Here is a 23,674-nt window from a genome sequence, read left to right as displayed (position 1 = left end):
AATACTTTGTAATTATAAAAACCTTGGGTGTGAAAGAGAATGTCATCTGAAGCTTAAAGAAATTTCTTACCATAGTGCTTAGACCAGGCACATATGAATTTAGAAATTTAATTTTCAAAATATCCTAAAAAGATAGGTGTAAAATCTCATTTTTTTCTTTTTTAAAGATTTTTAAAATTGCAGTAACATCGGCTTATAACATGATGTAAGTTTCATGTGTACAACATTATATGTCTATTTCTGTATACCCACCAAAAATTTAGTTTCCATCCATCACCATACAGTTGACCCCCTTTACCCATTTCGCCCACCCCCCTGCCCCTTCCCCTCTGGCAACCACTACTCTGTTCTCTGTGTCTATGTGTTTGTCTTCATTTGGTTTGGTTCACTTTTTTTTTAATATTCCGCATATGAGTGCCATTGTGCGGTATTTGTCTTTCATTTATTTCTTATATAGGTTTCCTTTCTATCACTTTCTGCTTTACTCTTGGGGAACTTCTCTATATCCTCAAATAAAAGGTATGAACAAGGAAAACGATACACGAAAAGCAATAAATGGAGAAGTGTTCAATTCCTTTTTTCTACCTCAATTTTTTTTAGGGATGAGAATCTTACTGGAAATGGGGGAACTGATGACCATAAAAGGAACCCAGCATTAGATCAATGATTGTAAAAGTGAGGCTGTTATGGGTTCTAAGTTTCTAAGTCTCTGGCCCCAAATGGATTGCATCTCAGGACATTGAGAAAAACCCTTCATTTTCCACTGCAGCAGCACCGTCAGCAACCTCTGGGGGATCCTGGAACATGATCCAGGGATTAAAGTTGGAATTTTCAAGGGGAAAATAAACATATGTGTTCCCTAAACTGGTGAGCCCATATGTAGAACAGCAAGATTCTAGAACACGTATTTAGAACAGAGTTTCAAAAGGAGAGTTTTCGAGAATTCAAATTCAAGACTCAGCACCGGTTTAATACCACAATGACCTTCTTTCTTTGTTCACTGGGTCTTGAATGAATGTATAAGTGTATTCGGATTTCAGCAGGTGTCTTGCATATTTCTCTTTTCTGTGGACTGGCTCATTATATTTTAGTTGGGTTGATACTGCTTGACTGTCCACAGTCCTTCCCTGTCCCCTCCTGGGAGATGTTTATATCATGAGTTGGATCTGAATGTTGGTGTCATGCTTATCAAATCTGAGAGTGAAATGTAGGACAGTTAAAATCCTAATGACAATATCTGCACTAAAAAAAAAGAAAATATCGGGCTTCCCTGGTGGCGCAGTGGTTGGGAGTCCGCCTGCTGATGCAGGGGACACGGGTTCGTGCCCCGGTCTGGGAAGATCCCACATGCCGCGGAGCGGCTGGGCCCGTGAGCCGTGGCCGCTGAGCCTGCGCGTCCGGAGCCTGTGCTCCGCAACGGGAGAGGCCACAATGGTGAGAGGCCCGCATACCACAAAAAAAAAAAAAAAAAAGAAAATATTAATCAGGTAGCAAAATGGCTTTAACAAAAAAAGGGTGAGACCCAGGTCCTCCTCTTGACTACCCCTCCCCACCCAAAATGACAAAGTGACAGGATACTAGTGATGATACTCGGCAACAGCGCATGTGCTAGACTTCCTGTACTTAGTTGGCTGAGGGCTTGATGGGAGGACTAATGAATACAGGTTGTCAAAGCCGATGGCGACTTTGGCACCCCAATGTCTGGAAGCACAGAAGTCTAGTTAATGGTAGGATGGAGTCCAGAACAAGAGAGTGAGTGCATGGACCCACCCCTCCTGTATCTGTCAGACCAAATTTAAAGTGGACTCTCCAGTTTTGAACGCTATATTTTAAGAGCAACACTGATGGACAGATTTGTACGTTTGAAATGATAGAGGAATATCGATGTTTAACCAAGAGGAAAGAAGACAGCTGTGTCTGCGTGCCTACATGTGCCTACACATGCGTGCGTGAGTGTCATGGTATCTGTCTTCAAATATGAGCAGAGGCCGAGGCAAGAGGGCTGGAAATACGCTGTGTGATTCCAGGAACAGTCACGTTGCAGGTCATATGTCGCCTTAGCCCTTCATAACCCCTCACAGAAAGCCCCTCCTCCCGGGCCCACACTATCTCATCATCCTGTTTCATTTCCTCTATAAGGCTTAGCACGAGTTGAAATTTTTGTTCATTTGTTTTCTTTTTTTTTTTTCTCTTTATCCATCAAACTATAATCCCCGTGACGCAAGGGCCCTTCCCTCCTCTTCAATGCTGTGTCCTGGTGCTCAAGCCAATTTAAACAGCACAGAGTAGATTCTTAATCAGTAATAGCTGGAAGATAGAAAGGAAGGAAGAAAACATGAATGGATTCCAATGGGCAAAAATAGACGTAGTGCATAGAGTTAGGAAGAGACTAATTCTAACTTAATAAGACATGGGATGTTCCAACAATTGCTGGTGTCTGGTCTTGGAACCAGTGTTTTCTGGGGATGGTTCCCTGTGCCTTGATATATTCAAAGAAAACATTGCAGGCCAGGACTAGAGTGAGAAATGGATTCAATGACCTCTACAAGCGGGTGAGATTAAGCTAAAAATATTTTTTATATTTAAAATTTCTCCTCCTCTTTAGGAATCCAGCGTTGTGTGGACTTATCAGCTTAAACCATGTGGATTTAGACCTCCGGCTGCTAAGGCGCACTGATGGCCGCAGGAGAGGAGAAGAGGTGAGTTGGTGGCCACGTTCAGAATCTGTGACCGTCACGCTACTGGAAATCCCACTTCCTAGGAATGCTTTGAACTTTCTGTTTCAGTTTTTTCAGTTGGGGAAGGTGAATAATAATACCTTCCTTACAGACATGTTGTGACCTAATTAAATATTTCAAAAGTATTCCTGTGATGCCCAGATAAAAGGCATCTAGTAAAGGCCAAACAACGCTCTTGTTCTCTCTGCAGACACTTCCCTGTAACTGTCCTCACCACAGCACCTGGCGTGTGTGTGTGTGTGTGTGTCCTGGGAGCAGATAAATGTAAGGCCGGAAGTGCTTTGTCAGTGTGATGGGAACCCTTGAAAGACTTGACTTAGCTGCCAGAAAATGTTCCAGTTTCACTCTTCTTCATTTCTGGTCCAGCAAGACAAAGCTCTGAGCCACACAGAGGGTCAAGGTCATGGCGCTTAGTACTTCCTGCATTCGACCAGGTGCTCGAGTGGCCCTGGGTAGCTCTGCTGTTCCTTTCCACACTTTTCTAAGCTTGATCTCCTGAGGCCAGATGCTGGGGAAACCTGCCTTGTCCCATTCTGTGACCCGAAGTTTCTATGGATCACACAGAAAGCCTGGTTTGGGTTCTACCCCTACCCCCAAGGGAGGTTCAGGTGGGGAGCCCGCCCCTGACTCCCATTACAGACCCCAGTCGGGCCGGGCTTCGTCTGATGCTCCAGGGGTAGGGCCCTGGGTCGCTGGGCCCAGGATCCTTGGCTGCAGCGGGCATGTGCCCTCCAGAATGTCATGACGACCCTCTCTTGCCCTGAGGTTCCACCAGAAGCCCCAGCCACTGTGATCTGCCTGTCCCCTCAGTTGTACAAAGATGTAACTCTCACAGGGCCAGTTGGGCAAATCCCTGGAGTTGGTGTGCAGGCACTGTGGGTGATGCATCCTCTTTTCATGGAGGTCGATACCCTGGGAGGATGAGATTCCGGGGCCGCAGAAAGCCATCTTTCCCACCCATCAGACAAGCCATCTGCAGCAGGAGAGGAGGCTGCTCCACAAAGGAAAGCAGAATGAGAAATGGAGCCAGAGAGAGCTGGGTGGCATTACAGGGCCCTGGATAAGCCAGGACATAAGTTCTCGGTGGTGGGAATCAATGCACTTCCAGACCATGTTTGAAAAATTAGATTTCTGTCTCTTGCAATGAAAAAATCCTGACTAGTACACTGGCTGCCAGGGTTAGAGGAACACAAACTCTTGTACCTACGTGCATGTAACAGGAAGTCGATGTCGAGGTAAAGAGAAGAGCTGGGCTTCTGCGGTGTTAGTACAGCAGCTTGGGTGAATTAGGAAGGTAGGTTTTCAAGTCTGGTGCTGTTCAGAGGATTTTGGAATAAACCAGAAAATGGAAAGGGGCCAGAATGAGGAAACTAATATTTACTGAACATTTACTGGCTTTGGACCCTGGGCTATGTTCTTTGCTATGTTATCTTGTTAATTCTCATGATAATCCTATGAAGTAGATATTCTCCCCATTTTACTGATGAGAAAACTGAGGTGTAGTGGAGTTAAGTTGCTCTTTCAAGCACCCACAGCTACAGAGAGGCAGAGCTTTTACTGAAGTCAAGATCAGTCTGATTTTGAAGTTGTTGCTCTTTCTAGAACCCCCGAGGGCTTCTTAAAGTGAGAGATTTTGGCCTCAAAGAGGGCTGTGGTTCCTGTGGAAAGATGGGAAAGTGTGAGGGGATGGTGGGGAGCAGGGCACGAGGGGGGCCTGTCACGTGACCTCTCACAGGGCCAGGCACATATCAAGTGGTTCACAAATATTTCCTGGAAGGAGTACCTTCCAGTTCTTGCATTTTTCTCCCCCGGGAAGGGTGATCCACTTGGATGCAAGCCCCTTCCTTGCAGATCTTCAGATCTGAAATCCTTGAGGTCCTGGTTTATTAAAGTTGAAAGGATGAGACCAGGCGCTTGCAGAGGAGGCCGGGGGAGGGGAGGGGAGGGGAGTGTTCAGCTGCCCCTCCCTGTGCCTCGTGGACCCGCGTGGGGTAGGGGCGAGATTTCACTGAATGTCCCCCCCACTGTCTTTCCTCTTCTATTTCTTCTTCTTCTTGGCTGCTGCGAAGCTCAGATTCTCTGTAAGTATCTGAAAAAGGTGACTATGAAAGTGAAGAATAACGAATGCTACCCACCAGAGTGTTTTCCTAGGGGTGGTGCCAGCGAATTTTCAAAAATTGGTGAACACTGTTAGCAAAAGAGAGTCTGGAGACCCCTTCTCCCATGGGCCTTGGTTCTTGGTAAGGACGCAAAGAAGAATCTGAGATCTTACCCGTTGCAAGAGAGTTTACTGAAGTTAAGGAGAGAACAGAGAGAACACCTCAAAAGAGAGGTGGGCCAGGCCAAGGAAGGCCATGGCCCCCAAGGACTGGGGTGTAGAGCTTTTTAGGCAAGGTTTTTGCCTAGTCCAGGAGGTCGTTGATTGATAGTCTTAATTGACAGCTGCAGGTTATATAACAAGAGGCTCTGCTGTGCATGTTCTTCCCATAATGCAGTCTGTTATAATTAGATGTATGTATTCATAGAATATTTATGAACATTTAATGAGCCCAAAGGTTATCTAAGGACGTGATAGCTTGAGATGTGCGCATGTGCCAGAGTGAGGCCCGTCCCTCCAGTCAGCCGGCGGAGGTGGGGTGGTGGTGGTTGTTTCGGTGCCCTGACCATTTTGGAGGACTGATGGGGTCGTGTTTGGGGCGGGGTTGGCAAAATAGCTTGGCGGGATTAGGTGGCTGTTGGACATTCCGCCGAGGGGACCACCTCTCGTTGCTCATGGCTAACTTGCTGCCTAACAAAACCAGTGCAGTTCTCGGACAACCCTGCGGAAGCGCTTGAAATGGGTAGATTTGCGTTTTAGAAATGCCATTTCAAACGCTCACTTATGGACTTTTTTTTTTTTTTGCGGTACGCGGGCCTCTCACTGCTGTGGCCTCTCCCGTTGCAGAGCACAGGCTCTGGACGCGCAGGCTCAGCGGCCATGGCTCACGGGCCCAGCCGCTCCGCAGCATGTGGGATCCTCCCGGACCGGGGCACGAACCCGTGTCCCCTGCATCGGCAGGGGGACTCTCAACCACTGCGCCACCAGGGAAGCCCACTTATGGACTTTTGATGTCCAATCAAGGGGCTGCAGTTGAAATCTGAAATCCCAGTGTTTGCGGGAAAGCAGTCGCGTGGCTGGGCAAGTGGCTGCCTTTCAGAGGCCTGTTGGAAACGTTTGCACGCGGATGAAAGGAGCAGTCTCGCAGACGGTGGCTGCGGGTGGGGTTTGCTCCAGGGGCAGCGTGTGTGGAGACAATCGGAAGCGCTGTTGTGGTTTGTTCTCTGCGTCTGGCAAGGTAGACATAAAAATAAAGTCCTCCAATAACGAGGATAAAGTAAACGGGAGAGGAGGTTTGTGCCTCCGGGCGGGGGGGGGGGAGCCTTGAGGGGGACGGGTCGCTCCTGGAGGAGGGTGGCGGCCTCGGGGTTCAGGGAGGAGGAGGGTGCTGCCCACGGGACCCCTGCCTCGCGTCTGCATGCAGCTGTCCCTAAAACATCGTGGGTCCGGCTTGTCCTGGGTTGCCGGGTGCTTCCAGGATACTGAGGGAAAGGATGAATGTCGGCCACCTGGCGGGCTCCTGAACCCGGTGTCCTGGGGGCATTTCCAGGTAAAATTGCACCAGTACGGTTAGATGGAGTTCAGATGTGCAAAAAACAAAAAAAAACCTAGTCCTTTCAAGATGCTTTACAAGGCATTTTAAGCTAGATCCCTAGGCTTTTAAGAGTGACTATCTGGGCAGCTGGAAAAAAAAAAGTCTGCAAATCAGAATTTTTTTCTTCTCCACAAAGACAGCAAAAAAGGAAACCCCAAACAGCAATGACAAGAGGCTCAGCTCCATCCCTGCTTTTGTCGTTGTTCAGAATAATAACACGGAACCTGAGATCTTTTTCTCCCCCCCCCCCCCCCGGTGGAGCACGTTACTTTATTTTTTACGTAAGCAGAAATTGATTTTTGTCTGTTCTGAATGAAGCTGAAATGAAAGAGGCTGTATTCAACAACACCATCAGATTCAACAGAGGAAATAGCGTTTCTTTGCCAAACATTCCAACTGAAAAATCAGAAACAACCATGTCATCATTCTGGCCTGAGAAATGTTAGCTGCCAAAGCGTATGAGGGCACCGTATCACTTTGGGGGGGGCGGGTAGTTTTAACACATAGCTTGATCTGGCAAAAAATAAAATAAATGAACCCAAAGCAACACAGAGGAAGGTAGCCTACATCGTGGTTAGGGACAGGCACTGAAGCTTGACAGTCCTCTGTTCAAACTCAGGATCAATTAGCTCTGTGTCCACAAGCAAGTGGTAGAATCTCGCTGCGTCTCTGCTTCGTTATCTAGAAGAAAATAATGATGAAACCTCCCTGGTACCGTGGTTGTGATCATTAAAGGAGGTGCTGCCTCTGAAGAGCTTAGCACAGTGCACGGCACAGTCAGTGCCCAGCAAATTCCTTTCCTGCCCGTCTCCAAGCACTCAATATACTTACAAGGCCCCTACACTGTGACTTTGACAACCATAGCTGGAAGGAAGGCTTTCCACCAAAACTTCAAAGAGACCTATCTGCCATGGATGTAAAAGAATTACTATTCTTAAAATGTCAGCTTCCCTATGATAAGAATCACTTTAGAATTTATGAGGAGGAAATAGGAAAGTGCAAATTGGTCAGGCTACTTACTCCTTAATTCTGATTTAGAGCAGCCGTAAAACTCTAAATATATCTGCTCAGTGCCCTAGCACTGAGGAGGTTTCCATGCAGTTTTCTAGAAATGAGAGTAAATGACTGTGTTTTGGATCAAGAAGCCCCACACGGCAGAGCTTCATGAAGAACCTGGGACCATTCCTCTTTCAGTGGGGATGGAAAACAACAAACTGGGACTCTGTCCTTTGCAAATGCCAACAGCTCTTTTGATTGATTTTCCCTCTCTCTCTCATCATCAGAGAGCTTGAGAAGCTAACGTGAGAATCAGGCCTCAGGTAGAAATGCCCCCTGGTTTGTGCCAATCACCTCCCCAGCTTGAAGGCTCCTGGGTTTCATTCACTGTTGGTTTCTTCTGTTCGAGGACAGGGCAGCTCCTGCTCCAGAGGGTTCACAGCAGACCTGGTATAGTCCTTGTACAGATGAGAATCAATTTCTCTGTGCCCTTCCCTTCCTCCTGGTAGGAAGGGGCTCTTTTTCACATAAACATATTAAAGTAATGGTAAGTCCACATAAAAGCATTCAAATGATTTTTAACCTGGGCACCAAAGCCATTTAATGGAGAAAAGAAAATCTCTTCAACTGGCAGTGCTGGGATAGCTGTGCATCTGTTTGGAAAAATAAAGAACCTTGTTCCATCTCACGCCACGCACAAAAATCAACTGAAGCTGGATCACAGATCTACGTGAGAAAGCAAAAATGATAAACCTACTAGAATAAAACACAGACATATCTTTACAACCTTGAGGTGGGTATATATTTTCTAGAGAGGACATAAAAACCACAGACCATAAAAGGATCAACATTAATAAATTAGACTATCAAAATTAAAAATTCCTGTGGATTAAAAAACACCATCAAGAAAATTGATAGGCAATTCAGAGACAGGGAAAAATAATGCACAACACATACATATGACAGATGACTTGTATCCAGTATATCAAGAACTCCTGCAACTCATTAATAAAAGAGACAACCAAATAAAAACTGGACAAAGACTTAAGTATTGCACAAAAGATGATAATGAAATGGCAGTAAGCACATGAAAAAGCACACACGATCCTTCAGGAACGCAAGTGAAAATCACGAGATACTGCTGCACACCCCCTAGAACGGATAAAATGAGAGATAACATGCCGCAAGCAGAGCTTTCGTATATTGCTAGCAGGAGCCTAAAGTGGTACATCCTGTTCAACAGTGTTTTAAAAGTTAAACTTACAACTACCCTATGACCTAAATATTTATCCAAGAGAGACGAAAACAACATGTGCAAGCATGTTTATAGCAGCTTTCTGTATAACAGCCCCAAACTAGAAGTATCCTGCTTGCCCATCAATAGAGTGGATAAGCAAACTGTGGTACATCTAAGCAAAAGGTACCTCAAAGCAAAAGGAACAAACTAGTGGTATACGCAGCAAGATAGATGCACCTCAAAAACATTTTCCTAGTGAAAGAAGCCAGACCTCACCAGCCAAAACCTAAACGTATGATTCTACTTATATAAAATTCTAAGTAAAGCAAACTATGTTATGGTGATGGAAATCTGATCAGTGATTACCTCCAGGGAGCGAGAATTGAGTGCGGAAGGGCAGACAGACTTTTTTTGGGGGCAACATCAATGTTCTGTGTTTTGATGCACATTCGTTAAGACTGAGTGGACAGTACACTTAAGATCTGGGCATTTCACTGTGCATAAATTAAACCTCAATTTAAAAACGAAAGTTATCAGGGGAAGGTGGTCCAAAGGTACAAACGTTCAGTTAGAAGATAAATAAGTACCAAGGATATAAAGTACCACATGATGACTATAGTTAACTCTGCAGGGTGATGTATAGGAAGGTTATTAGAAGACTAGACCCTAAGAGTTCTCATTACAAAGAAAAAAATATATTTTTTCTTATTTTGGTTTTTCTTTTCATTGTATCTATATGAGATGATGGAGGCAAACAAAATTTATTGTGATAAACATTTCACAATATATGTAAGTCAAACCGTTAGGCTGAATGCCTTAAACCTATCCAGTGATGTATGTCAACTATAGCTCGATGAAACTGGAAAAAAAGTTAAAGCCACGGCCAGTTGGTCATGGGTTGCAAAAGAGAGCTTTGTTTGTCTGGCAAGTGCTTCCTGCAGAAGACAGAGCAGTGCATAATGAGGGGCTGGACGGCCTGGGCTCTGAGAGCAGAGCTCCCCTCACAGGTCTAACCTAAAGGGGCGGCAGCAAAATGAGTCTAGGTCAGAGGGTGGGTGAGGGTAGGAAAGAAAGGGGTCAAGAGAAAGACCTCATTGGCCTATCTGCCATGGCTTCTGAAAGGTTGGAAGATGAGGGTAGGAATCATAAAGAAATACGCTGCAGTAGCATCTGGACCCGACTGGCTACTAGTAAAATTGCTTCCTTTGTGCTCTCAGCCTGTGCTTACAAATGCCTTCACTGGGCCGAGTCCCGGGCCTAGGAGATGCTCAGTAAATACTTCTCGAATGTGTGTTCTTCTGGAGGGGCCTTCTTCCCCACCTGAACCTACCTTACATACCTTAGTACCTTAAACGCTTCTTCCTGGGTCACCTGCTAGTCCCGGGGCAGGCAGGAGAAAGGCTGGGGTGCAAATGCAGGCCCAAGGAGACAAGGCTGGGCGAGCTTGCGGAAATGGCTCATGCCTGTCTGAGTCTGCTCGGGCTGCCATGACAACACGCCATGGACACAGCACTCAAACAGCAGACATTCCTGTCTCACAGCTCTGGAGGCAGAAGTCCAAGATCAAGATACAGGCTGAATTGGTTGAGAGAGAGAGAGAGAGAGAGCGAGCGAGAGAGAGCGAGAGCTCAAGCGAGTTCTGGTGTCTCTTCCTTTTCTTATGAGAACACTAATCTTATTAGATCAGAGCCGTACTCTTATGCCCTCACTTAACCTTCATTACTTCCAAAGGCTCTATCTTCAAATTACAGTCACATTAAGGGGATGAGGCTTCAGAGTAAGAATTTTGGAGGGACACAATATTCAGTTCACAGCAAGTCCAGGGGAGTGACCTTTGCAAAGACTCCCGGGTATGGGGGAGATTTGCTCCTTCTCTGCTGGTGAATGGCTTTTAGACAATAGCCTCTTGTCTCCACTAACCAAATGGGATTTGAATCAGAGAAAAGCACTTTTATTTCCTCAGCCTCCTGAGCTACCTAGTCTTTCCACAGGGACAGCTCCTCTCCAGGCACCCAATCATTTATCAGAAATGAAAAAGCTTGCTGAGAATGCAAAACGCTGTAAGACAAGGCATGGATCTGAGTCCATAAGAGGAAGTCAAGGCTTCGTGCATTTAACTGATTGCCAGGAGGAGAAAGAATGGCTGGTGTGACAGTCCTCTGGGGCTTTGTCACATGAGCAACAGAAAGAAAAGTGGGCTGTGTCCTGAACAGAGCCCAGAGGGGAGGAGTAAGCCGACATTGAACCATTGTCTACACTCGGAAAAGGAATTCAGAGCAATTGGAAGCAGCTTGATTTTCCTGAACATTCTCCAAGAATTCTTGGGAGGCCCTCAGAAGTATTTATAGCTCCTTTCCGCCTAGACTTAGGTTTCTTGCTGACACCGTAAGTGACTGACACTTCCCCAGGCTGGACTTTTTATCTCACTGTTCACTGTCCGTGGAGCTGAGGCTGGTGTGTTTCCATTTCTTCTCTGGCCTGACTGGTTCTGGAAGGAACTGAAAGTCTCCTGCAGAAGCAGAGCACAGATTGGGCTTCAGAGGAGGCTGGGAAGGCCCTACTCGGACGATTCTTGGATTCAGAGTCGTTCAACCTTGAATTTTAAGAAATGCATATTGATGACAAGAATTAATTGCAGTGGATTTTAACCTTAAATTTTAAGAAACGCATATTGATGACAAGAATTAATTGCAGTGTCTCTAAAATCAGTATCAATAGTATGTCAGTAAGCCATTAAAAATATCTAAAATCAGGGCTTCCCTGGTGGCGCAGTGGTTGGGGGTCTGCCTGCCGATGCAGGGGACGCGGGTTCGTGCCCCGGTCCAGGAAGATCTCACATGCCACGGAGCGGCTGGGCCGCTGAGCCTGCGCATCCGGAGCCTGTGTTCTGCAACGGGAGAGGCCACAACAGTGAGAAGCCCGCGTACCGCAAAAAAAAAAAAAAAAAAAAAAAAAAGAAAAGAATCAATGTCATATAACAAAACAAATGTGAAGTACCACATGTCACTTTGTTTAGCTACTTGTCTATTAAAGCAGTTTCCACTGTATGTGGGAATCCAGCTTCATTAAGCTTCCATGAGGCCAAGTTATCCCACGAATAGATGACCTAATGGACTTAGCGTATTTTATTTGTTTTCTTCAAGAGTTCTTCGCCACTAAAAAATCCAAAACCAAACCAAACAAAAGCAAAATGGGAGTAGCTTATGGATGTCAAGTTTGTAAACTACAATTTAAGGATGTATCTGTTTCAGTAACTGCTAAGCCAGAGGAAATGGTTGAACTTTCCATAAAGAATAACTGCTTAGGAAAGAAATTTTGGAGGTAGATAGAATTGTTCATTTGGTTGAAAGAACCAGAAAATCTGCCAAGTTTCATGAATTCATACATCACGAGGAAATTACTTAAGCTTAATGACGATAACGCTTTTTTAAAAAATTAAAACATTAAAAAAATTGTAGTTAAATATACATAACATACAATTTCTTATTTTAACTATTTTTAAGCATTCGGTTCTGTGGCATTAAGTACATTCACGTTTTTGTGCAACCATCACCACCATCCAAATTCAGAACTTTTTCATCCTCCCCAACCGAAACTCTGTACTCATTAAGCCATAATTTTGCATTCTCCTCTCCCCCAGTCCCTGGTTACCATAATCTTTATTTAAAAAAAAAATTATTGGAGTATAGTTGATTTACAATGCTGTGCTAGTTTCTGCTGTACAGCAAAGTGAATCAGCCATACATATACATATATGCACTCTTTTTAAGATTCTGTTCCCATGTAGGTCATTGTAGAGTATTGAGTGGAGTTCCCTGTGCTATATAGCAGGTTCTTATTAGTTACCTATTTTATATATAGTAGTGCGTATATGTTAATCCCAATCTCCCAATTTATCCTTGCCCCCGTTCCTCCTTGGTAAATGTAAGTTTGTTTCCTACATCTCTGACTCTATTTGTTTTGTAAATGGTTCATTAGTACCATGTTTTTAGGTTCCACGTATAAGTGATATCATATGATATTTGTCTTTCTCTGTCTGACTTACTTCACCCAGTATGACAATCTCCAGGTCTATCCATGTTGCTGCACATGGCATTAATTCATTCTTTTTTATGGCTGAGTAGTATTCCCTTGTATATACCTTCTGTATATATTCTGTATACCTTCTCTATACATTTTGTATACTTTCTGTATATATTCTGTATACCTTCTGTATATATTCTGTACACCTTCTGTATACATTCTGTATACCTTCTGTATACATTTAGTATATATTCTGTATACCTTCTGTATATATTCTGTATACATTCTGTATATATTCTGTATACCTTCTGTATATACCTTCTGTATATATTCTGTATACGTTCTGTATATATTCTGTATATCTGTATACTTTCTGTATACATTCTGTATATATTCTGTATATATCTTCTGTATACTGTATACCTTCTGTATATCTTCTGTATATATTCTGTATACCTTCTGTATACCTTCTCTATATAGTCTGTATACATTCTGTATATATTCTGTATACCTTCTGTATATATTCTGTGTACCTTCTGTATACTTTATATATTCTGTATACATTCTGTATACCTTCTGTATATATTCTGTATACCTTCTGTATATATTCTGTATACTGTATATATTCTGTATATATTCTGTATACCTTCTGTATATATTCTGCATATACCTTCTGTATATATTCTGTATACATTCTGTATATATTCTGTATATCTGTATACTTTCTGTATACAGTCTGTATATATTCTGTATATCTTCTGTATATCTTCTGTATATATTCTGTATACCTTCTGTATATCTTCTGTATACCTTCTGTATATATTCTGTATACCTTCTGTATACCTTCTGTATATCTTCTGTATACATTCTGTATACCTTCTGTATATATTCAGTATACATTCCATATACCTTCTGTATACATTCTGTATACTTTCTGTATATATTCTGTATACCTTCTGTATACATTCTGTATACCTTCTGTATACCTTCTCTATATAGTCTGTATACATTCTGTATATATTCTGTATACCTTCTGTATACTGTATATATTCTGTATATATTCTGTATACCTTCTGTATACCTTCTGTATATATTCTGCATATACCTTCTGTATATATTCTGTATACATTCTGTATATATTCTGTATATCTGTATACTTTCTGTATACATTCTGTATATATTCTGTATATCTTCTGTATACCTTCTGTATATATTCTGTATACCTTCTGTATATCTTCTGTATACATTCTGTATACCTTCTGTATATATTCAGTATACATTCCATATACATTCTGTATACTTTCTGTATATATTTTGTATACCTTCTGTATACATTCTGTATACCTTCTGTATACCTTCTCTATATAGTCTGTATATTCTGTATACCTTCTGTATATATTCTGTGTACCTTCTGTATACTTTATATATTCTGTATACATTCTATATACCTTCTGTATGCTGTGTACGTTCTGCCTCTGTCTCTATGAATTCGATTACTCTAACTACCTCATAGTTTTAAAATTGAGGTATAGTTGATTTACAATGTGTGTCTGTTTCAGGTGTACAGCAGACTGATTGGGTTATATATATCCCTCATATATTATTTGTTGAGCAACTTCTGGGAGCTGTGAGACCCATGCTGCCTCATGCTCCGTCCCCAAAGCAGCTGACATCTCAGGTGGAAGAGTCCTGCTTTGCTCTCCTGATAGACTGTCGGGAGGTGGTGTGATTCAGAGCTGGCCTCAAGTTGCACGCACATCACATTTGCCAGGAGATAGCATTAAAATACAGACCACGGGGCTCCCAGGGCTCTGGTACCAGGCTCTAAAAGACTCTCAGGGATTCTGATATACACTCAGGTCTGAAAGCTACTGAAAAAGACAGAGAGACCTGAGCTCACAGTCTGGCTCTGTCACTGGCCAGTTGTACGACCTCCAGTGATTGACCTGCCGACTCAGCCTCCGTTTCCCAACTGTATATTGGGTTTTGGTGAGGAGGAAGTGATTGTGAAGTACTTGGCTCATAGTTCGACACCATTTTTATCCACATAGAATGTGTGAGGGAAAAGGTTAGTTATGTTTATCAATCATGATTCTCAGCTCTAACTCTGTTCACAGGGAGGGCGGGTGGAGACAAATCACTCAGCCCCTTGGCTTTCCAGGCAGCCTGTCTACCTGGTCTTGCAGTTCCAGCTTTCTGCCACTGGAGGGCCTTGGAAAGATGCTGACATTGCTCAGGGAGTTAGGCGAGCACACGCTGGCGGTGGGAGGGGACACACCCTGGTTATCGCAGGTGGATGGAAGCCGGGGGAGAGCGGTGGGCTCAGGTCCACAGGAAACTCAGATTCGTCCCTGTAACCTTTCATCTGGGTTCTCGGTCCTTCAACAAAACTGTAAATGAGAGCTCAGAAATTAGCAATGCCTTCAGATAGTTGGTTGCATACAGATAGATCAAGTGACTTTGTGATCCATTACCAGTACATTTGCTAAGGAGGGATATTTACTGGCTTCACAAAATGATGGATTTTTTCCAGACACACATGCTGATTTAGTTTCAACTGTGCGGCAGAATTCTGTAAAGAGCCTATCTTTCATATATTTTGGAGCAAGGCATCCAGGTTATTAATTTTGAAGAAAGGGTTCTGACAAAATATGAGATACATCAGAACAGTATTACATCTTACTCTTTCCTGGCAAGAGCTGCAATCGTTTCAGAAATTAGCCCACATTTTTCACATCAATGACTAAGGGTATTTTTGTAGTGTTTGAACAGGAAAATCAACAAAATATAAAAGTTATCAGAACATATCTACCAGACATGAAAAATAATTTAGCAAATTGACTGCTCACCCTTTTCTAAAGGGATTGGAGAGATTTTCTCACAAATCCTCTTTGATTTCTAAGAGACAGCTGTGGGCAGGTGTATGGTCCCATTAAAAATAGGGTGGACGAGGCTGAGTGATTCTTGTAAGATTATCCAGCTTACAAGATAGGTAGGGTGGTGCAAGACCCTATATCAATCAGCCATAAAAAGAAATGAAATTGAATTGTTTGTAGTGAGGTGGGTGGACCTAGAGTCTGTCATACACAGTGAAGTCAGAAAGAGGAAAACAAATACCGTATGCTAACACATATATATGGAATCTAAAAAAAGTAAATGATACTGATGAACCTAGGGGCAGACCAGGAATAAAGACGCAGACGTAGAGAATGGACTTGAGGACACGGGGAGGGGGAAGGGTAAGCTGGGACGAAGTGAGAGAGTGGCCATGGACATATATGCACTACCAAATATAAAATAGATAGCTAGTGGGAAGCAGCCGCATAGCACAGGGAGATCAGCTCGGTGCTTTGTGCCCACCTAGAGGGGTGGGCTAGGGAGGTGGCAGGGCGACGCAAGAGGGAGGAGATATGGGGATGTATGTATATATATAGCTGATTCACTTTGTTATGAAGCAGAATCTAACACACCATTGCAAAGCAGTTCTACTCCAATAAAGATGTTTAAAAAAAAAGACCCTATGCCAATTCTTCTAAATGGGGGGTTATCTTAATAAACTTCTCCGTCACTATGGTAACAGCATCCGTTTCTACAGGCACTGACCATGTTTTCAACCTGGTAACTCTAAGGGAGACACACAATGAATAGAATGAATGACAGTTGTGTGGACCAGGCTCGAGGGGCCCCTCAGTATCCAGGGCTGGCCTTGGAGCCCAGCAGCCAGCTGTGAGGCTAAGCTTGTTCTCTGGGTGTGGAGGTTGCTGTCTTGACTGCCCAGCCTAACTGCCTCAAGCTTAGAAAGTTTTATCCCATCCTCATAGAAAATACTTATTGTCACATTTCTATAGCCCTTCAAAAAAGCTGCAAAAGAAGATAGACTCAACTATGATAGAACATTGGCTATCATGTGGCTTCGGGTGGGCAAGCCATAAGCGTGAGGACCTGCTTAACGGCTTCAAGACTGGCTTCAAGTGCAGTCGTCTAGGGACAGGAAGACCACTGCCTGACTAAGGCCGAGGCAGTGGAGATGGAAGAGGGAGATGGGTCCCACTTCCGGCTGTCTGAGTGGGAGTGGTGAGAAGGAATGAGGAGTGAACGGTGACTGCCATGTTTTTGGACCTGAGTGACTGGGTTAATGTTAACTGAGCTTTGCAAGAGAGGAGGAAGGGCAAGCGTTGAGGAAAAGATTATCTACTTTTGGACATATTTTGTCGGTACCTGTGTTGTCTAAGATAAAGATATTTGGGAGGCAATTGGATAGATGATTTGAAGGTCAGTGTCATAGACCGAATTCTAAGAGGATTCCCAATGACTCATGGCCTTGAATAACCTCTGCTTTTGAGTGTGCGTGTATGGGGTGACCTGTAACTTGCTTCTGTGACCAAGGTGATGGGAGATGGCTTCTGTGATTATGTTACATCCAAGTCTCAGGTGATGCCAACGCCTCTGCAGATCTTTCAGAGTGGTTTGTGGGTGGTACACGATCCTGTTTAAACATCTCACCCTGACCTTCTAGCACATCTGGCCCCAATGAAACGTCTACCATCATTAATGGTCCCTTTGTGTCACTCTGTGACTTTTTTCTCTCCTGTGGCTTTGAAAGTTTTTACCTTTATTCTTGGTATTCTGCATTTTACCATATGGATTCTCCTTGTGGCTTTTGTTTGTTTTACTCACCCTCTGAGGCCTTCTGTACACACTCTGCTGTGGACAGCTCTGAGCCATTACCCATTTCATTGACCCCTCTGCCCTCCCATCCAGTCTTCTGAACAGAGTTCCTGTTAGAAGCATGAGGAAGCTTCTGCACCCTCCTGTATGTCTCTTAAACTCTCATGCGTGCTTTTTAGCTTCATATCTCTCTCTGTACAGGGTTCTAGGCAAATTACTTCATATCACATCCTTTCTTCCTTTAACTGTGCCCTGTCATAGGTTTATCCAGTTTGTTAACTTTGTAAAAGTTAATTTCCATGTCAACATATATTATTATTTCCAGGGGGCAATTGGCTAATCTGCTCAGTTTTTTTTTCATACTTTTATGGTTTGATTAAATGAGTGTTATTTCTTCCTTTATCTCTTTGAGGTCCTAAAACATACTTATGTTAAAGTCATTTCAGATTGGTCTATTAAGTATTCCATTTTGTTGGGAGCAGGGTTATTTGTCAGTTAGTAAAAGCCAAAAAGCAAAACCCAGTTTTCTTCTGGCTGGTCATTTTTCAGATTACCAGTTAAATCTGAATTTTAGATAAACAATGAATAACTATTTTTAGTATGAGTGTGTCCCATGCAATATTTGAGACGTACCTATGCTAAGAGATTTTCATTGACCTGCATCGTATCTGGCAACTCTGCGCCTGTCCTGGCACCTTTGGGGATCTGTGATCTATATTTTTAACACTATGTCCTGGTGATTGTGATGTGTATCAAACTTGAGAATGACAGGTCTGCACTATACTATCTCTCTAGTTGGGTGGAAGCTGGTTTGTTGGTTATCTTTCTTAGTGTTTAATTTTTCTCATGTGGTTTGAAATGATGGTTTGCAGTTGCGTCAAAATAGGTTACTTTCAAAGTTTTTCCTCTGTTTTTCCTTCCTTGTCTGGTGGCCCTAAAGTTGCGTCCATCTGGTCTCCTGAGATTCCCTGTCCAGAAGCAGCTCTTAAACTATTGGCTGGACCCTCATGGTGAAGCTGGGTTTATGGCATATCCGGTTCTCAAGCCAGTGGGCACTTTGACCCAGAACCAGTCTGCAGTTTTAGTTTCATTTATAGCTGTGCCCATTTCTGATCTATGTATCGTTTCTTCTGTTTTTAACTGCACTCAAGTTATTCAAATTAAGTGTGTGTGTGTGATGTCACTACTGTGTTTAAAACAAAGTGGGAAGCTTATAGTGTTAAATCAACAACATCTTTACAAGAACGCTTTATGACTATATTCTAATTCTTTAATCAATGGCTTAGTGGCAACCGAAATGTATAATGAAGAATTTTGAGATACGGTTGCTTTCCGTGAGTTAAACTAATGAAACCCACTAGGTGAATGGGTTTGGCCATTTGTGGAAAAGAATAAGAGAATAAGTCATACATAAGAAATGTGTGACTCAGGAGTTAGGGAACAGCCCAAATCCAAGGAAGCTGCCAGTCGAGAGAGGCGAGATTGAAATAAAAATGCAACCCAGGAAGGTTAGATCTAATCGCTTGAAAGATACTCTGAAGGAAAATTGCAACACTGGTGGGACTGTCATCACTGAACTCGAATGGGGATCCCACGGGCCAAGAACTGGTGTTTCCAGTGCTGTCAGGCAGAGTACCCTGAAGAGACCCCACAACGGCACATCCTCACGGTGGGCTCACCTTGCAGTGAGGATGGATGTACCAAGCTATGAAAATGTTGGTAAACTAGCCTTGAAGTCATCCACTGGTAGGGGTTGAATTGTGTCCCTCCAAAATTCATGTGGTGAAGCCCTAACTCCCAGGACCTCAGAATGGAACTGTAATTGGAGACAAGGTCTTTAAAGAGGTAGTTAAGGTACAATGAAGTTGTATGGGTAGACCCTATTCCAGTCTAACTGGTGTCCTTTAAGAAGAGGCGATTTGGACACAGACATATAGAGGGAAAACCATGTGAGGACACAGGGGGGATACGGCCACCCACAAGCTAAGGAGAAAGGCCTCAGAAGAAACCAACTCTGCTGACACCGTGATCTTGGACTTCTAGCCTCCAGAACTGTGAGAAGATAAATTCCTGTTATTGAAGCCAACTAGTCTGTGGCATTTTGTTACGGCAGAGTTGGAAAACTAATATATCCGTCCAGCTCTTTGCACCCTGATTTCCAACTCCTGGAGTAACTTTCTGGCTATAATCTGCCCTCCCTTGCAACTATGATAATGGGGAAAGAATTCACTAACCGGACCTCATGAGAATCCCAGCCCACTTCTCAGCTCTATCGCCCACTGTGAATTAGTTGACCAGCTTTCTGGTTAATGCAGCAGTTTGACAAGTATGTTTATGATGGTTCAGTCTTTGAATCCTTCTTTTCCTTGTGAATGCTGTAAAATTGAGTTTCTGGGCCCACAGAGCCGTTTTCACACTGGAAATGTTTTGACCGTGTTTCCTATTGTGTGACATAAAGTAAATATTCAGCTTTTGCAAGCTTTTTTTTTTTTTTCCTAAGAAATGTGCCCCATCTCTTACCTCCTGAAGCTTTGTGGTCCAAGATGAGATGGAGAAATGAGATACGGTTTGGGTACAGAAGTCAGGTATTCAAAGGACATAGTTTAAAAAAAAAACCTTAAAGATTAGAAGTTCGTTTTTAGACTGCATTAAATAGCCTAGCAGTTGCTTTAAATTGGCTATATACAAATAGTAGCATCAAAACTTTTGCTGTAGCAAGGCTGTGTGGCACACAGATCGGGGGAACAGACATTAAAAACAGCTGAGGGACTTCCCCGGTGGCGCAGTGGTTGGGAACCCGCCTGCCAATACAGGGGACACGAGTTCGATTCCCTGGTCCGGGAGGATCCCACGTGCCGCGGAGCAACTAAGCCCGTGTGCCACAACTACTGAGCCTGTGCTCTAGAGCCCGCTAGCCACAACTACCAAGCCTGCGTGCTGCAACTACTGAGGCCCGTGCGCCTAGAGCCCGAGCTCGGCAAAGAGAGAAGCCACCGCAGTGAGAAGCCCGCACACTGCAACGAAGAGCAGCCCCTACTCGCCGCAACTAGAGAAAGCCCGCGTGCAGCAATGAAGACCCAACAAAGACAAAAAAAAAAAAAAAAAAAAAATTAAAAAACAGTTGAAGAGGTGAAAAATTGTACCAAAGTCACACTGTGCACCTGAACTTGACAGTCTATGAGTTAAAACTCATTATATTGGGCCAGCCTCATGAGCTAGCTTGTTTACCAATGATCAAAGGTAAAGTTTAGTCAAGGTCTTTTTTAAAAAAAACTGTGATTATGGCGAAGAATCACTTGGCTTTTCATTTACCTGCAGGATCCTAGCCAGAAGAGGCTTGGAAACCTCACATCCCCCCCTTTTTCCCAATGATGCTGAACTCATAGCATTGAAATTGAAAGTGCTTGTGTGCGTGTGTGTTTCTGAGTGCCATCCTACTCACTTGCTTAAAAGTTTCCAAGTCACTGCTAAGAGAGGTGGAATTCAATTGACAATGAGAGAGCTCAGTTGTCCTCCAACTTTAAAAAATTGTACACGCCTTCAGAATGACAGTTATGACTTGGTCAAGGGAAATCGAGGCTGACCTGGGGAAGGAACTGGCTCCCATGGCTGTGCCACTGGGGAGAGGAATGTGAGTGCTGTTTCTACCCAGGGAGCTGACCTGGGGTCAACAGATCGCGCTCTCCTCCTGCCTCGGCGTCATTCCACCCCCTGTTCACTCCACTTCTTGGGTCCTTCCCAGGTGCGTGAACATGTAAACTGGGTAGTGGACACTCAGTCCGAGTTTGTGAATCAGATTCCAGCACAGGAGGATTTGGGGGACATAGAACATATCCCCTTGGCCTTTACTTTCCCCTTGGTAGGCCTGCCCTGGGGCTTGGTAGTCCTTTACCATCACGCTGAATTTCGAGTCCTGCTAATGGAGAGCACCCCTAACTGGAGGGTGTACTGGCTTGTCTCACAGGGCTGTAGATTAAATGTTAGCACTGGCTCCTTACTGTTTCAATTCATTAGGATCTCATGGTCACATGACAAAAACTGGGTGTCAAGGGAATATGATTGCGAGTCTAGAATCCTTAGGACTAGCTTGGAAGATCCCCCCAAGAGCCTTTGCCTCGCTGGCCACAAACGTGCGCTGGAAGCCAGTCTGCTCTCTAAATATACCTGCCTGGCCTTTCCACCCTCTGGTCTGTTTGGAGGATGGAATTGAGCAGACCGTGCTAGCATCCGCCTTACAGCTTCCCCACAAAGACAGCGATGCTGCCTTAGGAGCTGGGCTCTGGGCCACAAACACTCTAACATTAATGTGCTTAAATAGAGAAAAGAGGCTGATTTGTGGGGATCAAGATGGGGAAACCAGATTGATTTTATCACCCCTCAAAACAGGATTACAAGATGGACGTTCAGAAATAGTATTTTACCCAAGGGAGTTTGACAAATGTTGTAGACGTAATGAGGATTTGAATCCAGTTTTCTGTCTCCACTGGGACGTGCACAAAGCAGCCAGCCTCTGCCCTGACATAGGCCCTGGCTTGGGTGCTGGCATTCTAGCATCCAGGTCCTGTGACATTAGGGCAAGGTTCTCATTGGCATTCTTCTATGATGTCAGGACACAACCTTTAGAAACATGTACCTTCCACCTCCAGGCTATTCTAAATATGTTTTAACTCAAAACAAAAAGCACAGATTTAAGCATCTTTAACCTTCCTTAATTGTCCATCACGCAAAAATGTCTGCTCATCGCTTGTCTGGATCTAGATTTTCCCACCTTCTCTTTTCTCAAATACTATCCTAATTAATCTCAAGTTCTTGAAATCTCAGCTCCTCTAGAGCTTTTCATTACCTTTTCTGAGGCTTTTCTACCATTTTCTATCCCTTTTCCAAGAGTTGTGTTAAATAGCATCTCATCAGTGTAGGTGGATTTGATCTTGATTTGCAGAAAGTCCCTCATATTTACAGATTGGAGAGTTGGGGTTTCAGATGTTTCTAGTTCACCAAAGTATGTATGCCCCACGAATCACAAGAAAGTCACGGCAGGGGCCAAATGAAGGGGGCTACAATGCCATTTGCCCCCCTTTATATTTCCTAACAGACTGGTGGATTTTTTAAAAAAAAATTTTATTGGAGTAGAGTTGCTTTACAATATTGTGTTAGTTTCTACTGTACAGCAAAATGAATCAGCTATACCTATACATATCTCCCCTCTTTTTTGGATTTCCTTCTCATTTGGGTCACCACGGAGCATCGAGTAGAGTTCCCTGTGCTCTGCAGTAGGTTCTCATGAGTTATCTATTTTATACACAGTATCAATAGTGCAGACTATTTGGTGTTGAAGGGAGAAAAGTAACACCAAATGGTGGAAGGAAGTAGCCTGTGAGAAATGCTCAAGTACGTTTCCTCTTCTAAAGTATAAATGCTGCGAGTACTGCATTTTGGATCAAAATTATGCCTCAAGTCACCATTTAGCTTCTCTGTTAGAATATGGTTGACTATATTAGCCTCGTGGTTCAGTGCTTTAATTAAGCACCTATTACTTGCCCAGGCACTAGATGGTATACAAACAAACAAGAGACAGCGGCTGAGCTCAGGAGCTCACAGTCTTTGTAGGTGGGAGAGATGAACAAGTAAACAGAGCACCTCTCTCGATGTGGTTAATTCATGTTCAGTGGGGTCACAGGACGGGGTCAGGGCACGGGGAGATGGGAGGAGATGGTCCTTAACCAGACTGCAGGTCATTTGCTTTCTAATCCTCTGTAAATGCACCGTGAATTCTCATCTATAACTTTGGGAGAAATACATATTTGTGTTTTACCAGAGTAATTTTATAGTTTTGAAAACAGAAGCTTAAAAAACATGAAACCTTCATGCCCAGTAGTTATGAACTAGGATCGACCATCATTTATACTTGTCAAATCCTGAGAAACGAGTTAAAAAATATCACACATTGTTATTGGTAAGTGAAATCTTTGGCACTCTCGTTCCAATGTGCTGAACATGTTGGGATTTGAAAGCGAGATGTTTCCACTGGATTCTCAAATCCTGGTAAGGCAGTTTCAACTCTGAAGGGATTCTTCTAAACTCATATCACAGTTCCCTTTACAGTTTTACAGGTATTGAACCACTAGGATGAAACCTGAACCAGAAGAAAAAAAAAATCCTATTTTGGCTGGAGGGGAATGAATTTTGTAAGTCAGTGTGTGTATTTCAGGCTATTTGCACGCGCTACAAATAGTCAGAGCTACTTATCTGGACAGCACATCCTAGGGCAAAATGACTAGTTGGAATTAATGGAATTTTGTCATCAACTCAGTCCCTTGGCA

At 43.5% G+C, this 23,674-nt stretch overlaps 2 protein-coding genes across 2 annotated transcripts in view; both read left to right on the top strand.

Annotated features, from left to right (window-relative positions):
• CHD7 (chromodomain helicase DNA binding protein 7) overlaps positions 1-23,674 on the top strand; it is a 444,235-nt gene that overhangs the window by 398,526 nt on the left and 22,035 nt on the right. Inside the window, exon 44 of the mRNA XM_067712237.1 lies at positions 2,606-2,699. The gene's annotated coding sequence lies outside the window, so the exon portion shown is untranslated. The remainder of the gene's footprint in view (positions 1-2,605; positions 2,700-23,674) is intronic.
• Positions 2,666-23,674, top strand: part of CLVS1 (clavesin 1) — a 212,037-nt gene continuing 191,028 nt past the window's right edge. The window contains exon 1 of the mRNA XM_067712250.1: positions 2,666-2,699. The gene's annotated coding sequence lies outside the window, so the exon portion shown is untranslated. The remainder of the gene's footprint in view (positions 2,700-23,674) is intronic.

This window comes from Pseudorca crassidens, chromosome 17 (assembly GCF_039906515.1).
Source record: "Pseudorca crassidens isolate mPseCra1 chromosome 17, mPseCra1.hap1, whole genome shotgun sequence".
NCBI lineage: Eukaryota > Metazoa > Chordata > Mammalia > Artiodactyla > Delphinidae > Pseudorca > Pseudorca crassidens.
The sequence above is the reverse complement of the archived record's forward strand: the minus strand, read 5'-3'. Positions and strand labels throughout refer to the sequence as shown.